The sequence below is a fragment of the Zingiber officinale genome, chromosome 2B, assembly GCF_018446385.1.
Source record: "Zingiber officinale cultivar Zhangliang chromosome 2B, Zo_v1.1, whole genome shotgun sequence".
Taxonomy (NCBI): Eukaryota; Viridiplantae; Streptophyta; class Magnoliopsida; order Zingiberales; family Zingiberaceae; genus Zingiber; species Zingiber officinale.
The window spans coordinates 74244241-74253226 of NC_055989.1; the positions used below are offsets into that span (position 1 = coordinate 74244241).

General features: G+C 38.1%; 1 long non-coding RNA gene across 1 annotated transcript; it reads right to left on the bottom strand.

Annotated features, from left to right (window-relative positions):
- Window positions 1-740: 740 nt before the first annotated feature.
- On the bottom strand, window positions 741-1664 carry LOC122049191. The gene is made up of 2 exons (XR_006130871.1): window positions 1519-1664; window positions 741-1448 (listed from the first exon to the last, which is right to left on the bottom strand). It is a non-coding gene; the product is annotated as an uncharacterized LOC122049191 (long non-coding RNA).
- Window positions 1665-8986: the final 7322 nt, after the last annotated feature.

Below are 8986 nucleotides of genomic sequence, written 5' to 3' on the forward strand. Positions count from 1 at the left end.
TAAAACATAAAAGTCATAAGTTACTTTTCTCTTCATCCGATTATGCTTCTAATGTTTCACTTGAAATAACTCATTCAGATGTTTGGAGTCTTACACCTATTTTATCTAACCAAAGTTTCTAATATTATGTTAACTTCACTGATCATTTTAGTACATATACTTGGTTGTATCTCATGAGAATGAAATTTGATTTATTAGATATATTCTATAATTTTTAAAATCAAGTTAAATGATATTTTAATCATAAAATACTCTCTTTTTATTCTGATTAGGGAGGCGAATTTCAAACTCTCCATCGTCATCTTGTCTCTTGTGAAATTGTTCATCGAGTCTCTTGTCCTCACACTACATAACAAAATTGCTCCACTGAGAGAAAATATAGATATATAGTTGAAACTGGCAAGGAGTTAATTGTAGGACATATATAGACACTAAGGTAGTATAGTAAAGAACCAGGTCATCTCTCACGTGGAACTAATTGTAGGACAATTGTTTTCAGACCAAATCGAACCAAGAGATTTGTTTTGGGGGTTTGTTCTCTGAACCTAATGCAACAAAGGAAATTCTAACTAACAAGCAACGATGAACCCATAGCATAGTGTCACTCTACACTACGGATAACACCATAAATATACATAAATGAAATTAACTATCAAATATAGTTAACTATCGAAAACTACCCCTGCATCGTATTGTCACACTACAACCCAAGAATCATCATCAATAGGTATAACATGAACTAAACAACTTAACAGCAATAAATTAAACCTAATTATGCATAAACGATCACCCTGCACCACATTGTCACCCAATGATACAGAATTAACCCTCATGCATGAATGAAACTAAACAGAATATCAAAACTAACAAATTTAGCATGTGTCATAACAACCATAAAATCAAATACAAAAATAAGCTAACAACTAAACATGAAACAATCAACTAGAAAGTAAATTAAACTATCCAAACCATTTTTCCACGAACAAACACGAGAAGTGTTCCACCTGTCACAAACGGAACTACCGAGGAAGAAAACTGCTGTCACTCGGAATTCCCCTGAATTTGATGGACGACGACACTGCTAATCGGAGAGTTAATCGATGACAATGGAAGTGCAATATCCCTCGAAGCAAACAACTCCGTGAGAAATTTGCTGCGAAGGAAATCTACCAAGAACCATCAACCTAGATCTGCCTTCTTCACCTCACCGAGCAGATTGAGGTCTAGTGTCGAAACCTGGAAGATCTCTACTGTAACTTCGTCTGTGAAATGGAGAAAAATGGGTTGTCAGAACGCTAAGTCGTTGCCTTCTTCACCGCGCATGGCAGAGAAACTTAGAGATCCAACTGATGGTTGAGAAATGCGGATGAACGCCGACTGGTCTCCTCCGACGAAGGGGAAAGTGGAACGATGGAAAATCTGAGCTCCTGCTACCTTCTTCATAGCGTCTGGCAGAGAAGCTCCAGTTATGATATGGGTGAAGGAAATGTAGTGAATGCCGGAGAAGAAACAAGATACCACTCCGGTGTTGCCCGATGGTTGTTGTCACCTACTGCTCCTCCGGAAGTCGACGTCGTCGTCTTCGCATCGTTAATAGGGAAAGAGGAAGGAAAGGGGCATCAAGGAGAAGATGATGCGAAGAAATAGAATCCCTAGCCACTGTTCATGATCGTGAATTGGGGAAAATAAAGTTTCCTCATCGAATCTGAGTCATCCATCTTTGGAAGGAAGGGATATTGAATATCTAACCGTCCGATCTTGAGATGAGCACTTCAGATAGCTTCAAATTAAATTTAGGTTGATTTTCTCTTTTGATCAAACGGTCTATATAGTTTTAAATCTGGATAGAGGGTTGGATGGTTTAGATTTGAATGAAGGAACAAGATCTCTCTAGATCTAGATTAACGGTTCAAATTGATTCGGCTTGATATCCTTTATTTGATCTCCAAATCAAGACAGATTCGATCTAACTCGACCCTAATCCATGACTCTTTAGATTTCCTATAAAACCACATTAAAAACGTAAGATTTAATTTAAGACTGTAAACGAGACGAGCTGAGCTGAGTTTTGGGATGCTCAAACTTTTTTATAAGGTAACAGAGCCGAGTCGAGCCGAGTCGAGCTTAAAATGAATCACGTTTTTGAAATAATTGTTTAAGTTTTGCTTGGTTTATTTTTTATGAACTTGAGCTTGTTTGAAGCTTGACTTGAACTTGGTTCATTTAGATATTATCAAGCTCTCAATTCAAGATTGGCTTGATCGAGCTTAGTTTAATCTTGACTTGAGATTGGTTCGAGCTTGGTTCGTTTAGATATTATCGAGCTCTCAATTCAAGTTTGTTTGAAACTTTTAATTGTTTGATTGGTTATTGAGCTTGATAATTCAAACTTATTTGTTTATTTTATTTTACTTTATTAGTTATTTAACATATCGAAAAGAGTTTTATTAATGAATATGGTTCATGAACATTGTTCACGAACGTTGTTTACGAAAATTATTCAAGAACATTATTCACGAACATTAACAAGTTGAACACATATGTGTTCAAGCTTGTCTGTTTAGTTTAATGAGATGTTCAAGCTTATTTGTTTAATTAATCTTGTGTATATTGAACGAACATAAACAAGCTCTTACCAAGTCGAATACCAAGCTTGTTCACGAACGCTTAGTTCATTTACAATCTAATTTAATTCCACAATTGTAAGAAATTTATAATTAAGTCTAAAATGAATTCCTACTCATAAATCATGATATAAACACCAAATTTATCATACGAGAAGGTAAAAATGTCAAGTCTAAGAGCCAAAATAATCGATAAAAATGCTAGTTATTATCCCTCCATAGATTCAAGTGAATATAGTATACACATTTTTCTACTCTATCAAAATAGAATAGTTACCTTTGTTGCGTGAACGATACAATCTCGGTAGCTACTTTGATTCGATAGATCTCAGCATGATCAGAATGGTCATGCCTCTATGGTATCCATACGAACACATCCCTGTGAATCGTCTCATGAACATCGGAGTTGGAGAATTTCACCCACCTCACCTTTTGCTACTCACGCATTCAGGAAGATGAAGAAGAAGAAGAAGAAGGGGAAAAACCAAGAGTCTCACATACCTTCTCATCTTGCTAGAGATGACTACTTAAGGTGGCAATGAATGGGCAAACCAACTCTTCACCTTCTCCTTCATAAAGACCCTCTTTAAGAGATGACTATTAAGGTGCTATAAAGAAACCACTAACTCTTCATCTTCTCCACCATCTAAGATGAGATGACTATTAGTGCTTCTCTTATTGGGCTCTTAGTTGGGTTGGGCTTTAAGGTCTGAAACTCATTTCGGGCTTAAGGTTCAAATCCATATTATTTTAGTCAAACTAAAATAAAAATAATCTTCAAGTCAATATGCTCTTTGTGTCTGACCCAATAGGTTCTCGTAACGTTGACAATGCCTCTAATGTTGGTGCAATCATGGCTTAAGGAAGACATTTTGATGATTGATAACTATTTAAGTTTAAGCTAATACATTGGTCTAATATGAATTTGAGTTTGTAGGACCAAGAAGGTTGAGGACCGGATTCCTAGTAAGAGAAGCCCTTGCAGGTCGGAAGACTGGATGCAAGGTAAGAGAAGTCCAAGGAGGTCATGGGACGAGATCTTTGGCACAGGAAAAGTCTTTGCAGGTCGAAAGATCATATGTAAGGAAAAAGAAGTCCAGGGAGGTTGAGAATAAGATTCTTGGCAAGGCAATTGATAATCAATTAAATAAAAATGTGTTAATCGATTAAGAAAAATACTTAATTGATTAAGAGAGTGTTAAGCAATTGAGCCAATTGCTTAACAAACCTTCTATTCAAAACAGAAGGTTTCCTAATCAATTATAGTAATCAATTAGGAAACCATAAGCGATTGAATCAATCGCTTACGGTGTCGTTTTGCTTCAAACAGAATGCTTCTGTTCGAAACTTAAGCGATTGGCTCAGTAGATTAAGAGACATTCTGTTCAAAAATAGAATAATTCCTAATCACTTAAGCTAGTCGATTATCGTAATCTTAATCGATTAGGGTAGGCGATTTGGAGGAGTCGTGTAAATGAAACACACATCAAATCCACTACTTTAATTGATTAACGCTTGGTAATCAACTAAGATCACTTCTTAATCAATTAAGACTCACAAAATGATAATAAAAATGGCTCTTTCTTTATGATTTAAAAAGATCCGAAGCTCCTATTTGAAGGCAACTATTCCATTGCGATCAAGTGTTCTCCATTGCTCTCCAGTGCTCAAGCTTAAGCTCAAGTTCAATCTCAAGTGCTCAAGCTTTCACTAGTGCTACAATCTCAAACCACTCAAAGAAGAAGAAGGTGTACTCAAAATTCTAATCTTTTGACTTCTTCTTCCTTGTGAGGGAGATATGTAGATGATTGAGTAAGGTTTCTTCACCTTCGGTGTTGATTCGAGAAGGAGAAGTTTCATAGTGTAAAGTGTGACTGTAGTGTGGAACCTTGGATTAGTCACCGTAAGAAGGTGGATACCAAGTAAATATAAGGAGTTAGCATTGTCTTCAAGTTTTTGTTGCGAAAAATCAAAGTAATCAAGAAATCGAAGTGAGTTATTCACCCCCCTCCTAGCTCTACCGGACCTAACAAGTGATATCAGAGCTTGGTGGCTTTTGAGGATTCACCTCCAAGGAAGCAAAAGTTTAGAGCTACAAGATGTCGTTGAAAGAGGGACATAACACTTCACGACCACCATTCTATGAAGGCAACAATTTTGCTTACTAGAAGAGTCGCATGGAGCACTATTTCATGACTAAAATTTGTTGGGACCGATTATGTAGCTAGAGGGGGGGTGAATAGCTCGTCGCGCTCCTCATGCTCGTCGTTGCTTGTTTCTTGCGATGATATGCAGGGGAAATACAAAGAAACAACACACACAATGCTAACTCGAGGATTTACTTGGTATCCACCTCACAAGAGGTGACTAATCCAAGGATCCACACACTCACGCACCCTCTACTAATAAAACACTCCTTTATGGTAACTACCAAAGGCGAAGAAGCCCTATAAGTTCACACTACAAGAAGAAAGGGAAAGGGAATAAAATACAAGCTAAAAGCTTACAAGTTAGCACAAGAAAACCCTAATCCTAGATTTCTTCTTCTTGCTGTAGATCCGCCTCCTAACTTGGAAGAACCTCCGAGAACTTCAAGAACTGGCGGTAAGAACTCTATGGAGAAGCTCTGTGAAGATCTGTGCTCGCTGGAGAAGAAGGTCGTGAGTTCTACCGAGAGAACAACTCGCCATCAGCTAAATACGACACCAACGGTCGGATCCCGATCGATTGGATTGCTCCCAATCGATCGGGGAGGCTTTGGATCGATCGGTTGATCGATCCAGAGCGCCTCTGTGCTTTTGGGAATTGTTTGGATTGATCGGCTGATCGATCCATCCTTTATTGCGTGAAATCGCACCTCCCAATCGATCCACTGATCGATTAAGGGCTCTGGATCGATCAGTCGATCAATCCAGAGTTGTTCTGTTCGCGCGACACTTCTCTCCAATCGATCCACTGATCGATTGGGAGAAGGCTTGTCGCGGGGACTCACCCAATCGATCGGTCGATCGATTGGGCATGAGCCAATCGATCGGCTGATCGATCCAGCTCCTTGATTTTGCCCAAAATCAAGTCCAAAATCCCTTAAACCAACATCCGGTCACCTATGACCTGTTGGTACATCATGCCTAGCATCCAGTTACCCTTGACCTGCTAGAACTCGCTCACCAAGTGTCTGGTCAACCTTGACCCACTTGGACTTATCTTCACCAGGTGTCCGAGATCAACCTTGATCCACCTGGATTTCCCGTGCCAAGTATCCGGTCAATCCCTTTGACCTACTTGGGCTTCCCAACACCAGATGTCCGATCATCCTTGATCCATCTGGATTTTCCATGCCTGGCTTCACACACCAGGACTTCCCTTCTGCCTAGCTTCACTCACTAAGTCTTCATGTCTGCCTGGCTTCATTCACCAGGACTTCCCTTCTGCCTAGCTTCACTCACTAGGTCTTTTACCTGGCTTCACTCACCAGGATTTCTCTTCTGCCTAGCTTCACTCACTAGGACTTTCACCTGGCTTCACTCACCAGGATTTCTCTTCTGCCTAGCTTCACTCACTAGGACTTTCACCTGGCTTCACTCACCAGGATTTCTCAGTCATGTATCCAGTCAATCTTGACCTACTTGACTATCCTTTACAATCTCACCACATGAACAATTGCACCTGCAATCTCCATGTCTTGTCTCCATGTATTGTCTCCATGTATTGTCAAACATTGAAACCCAAACATCAAGACTCGAGCTTGAACCAATTCAAGCTCAGTCAACCAGGTCAACCTTGACCTAGGGAATATTGCACCAACAATCTCCCCCTTTTTTATGTTTGACAATACCACTTAACAATACCACTTGTAAGTTAGGCTAATCCCATAGCCTAAACTTCCTTCATGCCAACATGAGAATGATGGTTTCCTTCATCCTTACCTTCCCCCCTATTTCAGGGAATGAAGGCCTAACTTATCCCTACATTCTCCCCCTATTGGCACACATCAAAAAGAAACTCTCCCCCTGAAGAGTTACTCACCGTTGTTCACAACTTCACTCGTTGTTCACAACACGATTCAAATAAAGGTCCCATACCCTTTATTTTCATCAAATGCTCATCCCTGAGCATATACCACTAAACAATGAAGATATCCACTTTCCATTATATTCCAATGCCCAACCTTGAGCATTTTCACAAAAGAAGGTAAAACCACCTTCCAAGGTGTATGAAAATAATTTTTTATGTCCTTAAAGAGTAACTCCCCCTAAAGACATGCACGTAACTTCTGTCATTGTACTAACAATGACTTGGAATCCCTAAACCTTTAGGAAACCCAAAATAGAAGTTTTGAAGTTCATAAATTCAATAATAAAATCAAACCTCAACCTAAACCACTACTTAGTCTTCTTTAACCAATCCATCCTTGTTTTCATCATGAAAACTCCCCTTAAATGTGTATAAATATGTTTTGAGGGGTTAGGAGTGGTTACCTAGACTAAAGATGGTCCAACATGCTGAAATCAGGCTTTAACAGTCAAAATCAGCATTCCCAATCGATTGGAGTTGAGTCCTAATCGATTGAACCTGCTTGAATCGATCCACTGATCGATTAGGAGGGCTGGATCGATCGATGGATCGATCCAGGAAGCTTCTGTTCGCGAGAAGCTTGCTCTCAATCGATCGCCCAATCGATTGAGACCCTTCAATCGATCGGGTGATCGATTGAATCTCTGAAAAAGATGAAATTCCATTTCAGTCAATTTCAGAAACCCCTAGAAAAATCTACAAAATTCTAAAAATCATAAAAATCGTTGTAGATATTATTTAGGGCATATAGTATCATGGAAAAATAGTTTTCTAAGAAAATACTTCATATTTTCAAAGATTGACACAAACTAGAAAACTTGTAAAAACTTTAGTGTTTTCTTCTAGTTTGTGTGCTCAACTATTCAATGATGATTACTATCAAAAGATAGCCTTCACCAAGGTTTTCCAAAAGCATTTTAAAATGATTTTCAAAATCAATATCCAACCATGTTCCTTGGGCTCAATGCACATGACTTGTACGTTAGCTTTCCTAATGATTGGAAAACACATAACTATGTGTTTGATGAACTTAAAAACTCACAAGAATGCACTAACTCAACATCTTGAGTTTTGTTCATCATCCTAACATCTCACTTGTATTTAATGTGTACAAAACCACATACAAGTCACCTTATAGTTCTTAGTGAGATGTAAACTTTTGGTTTTGCCCTAATCTAGGGATCATGCATACCTGCCTAGGCATTTTGAGGTTATGAACATCCACCAAGGATGCGATTCGTTAATAAATGCCATTTGTCCTTAAATTTCAAGGGATTAAAATAATGCATGATATGTTATGGCATACATCAAAAAGAAATAATTTTCAAGAGAAAATTTTCTATAACTATATGATGTATGTATGACATGACATGATATTTTTATGTTTTTCATAATAAAACATGAATGCAACACTAAATATGATGTCATGGCATATGATGGACAAATAAAGCATGAAGAATTAGCATAAAAGAAATACCTAGATTATCTTTCTAAGTATCCTTAACATTTAGCTAAAATAACATTTAACCCTAGATTGCCCTTAAGTTCCTAATAAAATACCAAACTCCCAACTTGACATTTCTTTTACTCTTAATTTGTTGTGCTAATTGAAATTAACTATATTTCTTAAATTTTGGCACAATCTACTCTTCCAAGAGTAACCACTTTAAATTTAGGCCCGGATTGGTAGTTCTTGACACTTGATTTCTTGTGCCAATTAAAATTATATCCAAAAACTCAAATTTTTGGCACATCTTACTCTTTCCAAGAGCAAGCCATTAATCCTTATCATTTTCAAAGGTTAACAATAACCTTGAAAATGCTCTTAGAGTGCCAACTTTATCATGATTGGGTTAACTACCCTTTTAATTAGATTTGACACTCTCTAACCCATCTAAGGGGTAGAGAAAATGCTCCTAGGAACCCAAAACCTATTGGTGATCCTTAGATTCTCTAGGTACTCACTAGGGATAACTTCCCTAGATACCTTCCTAGTGACATTGTTAGGCTTCTTAGGGGCCTTGGTCACATTTTCTAGGTCAACCCTAGGGATTGCTTCCCTTGTGATCTTCCTAGTGACTTTCTTGGACTTCTTAGAAATCTTAGTCATATCTATTGCAAAAATACTCTTAGGAATAACCTTCCTAGTATTTTTGACTTGACCATTTGACCTAGACTCGGTTCCATAGCTATATGGAACCCTATGGTAAGAAATTACATCCGTCTTAGCCTTTGGTTTGTATCCCAAACCTCTATGGCCATTGGATGACTTTTGTTGTCCTAAACCT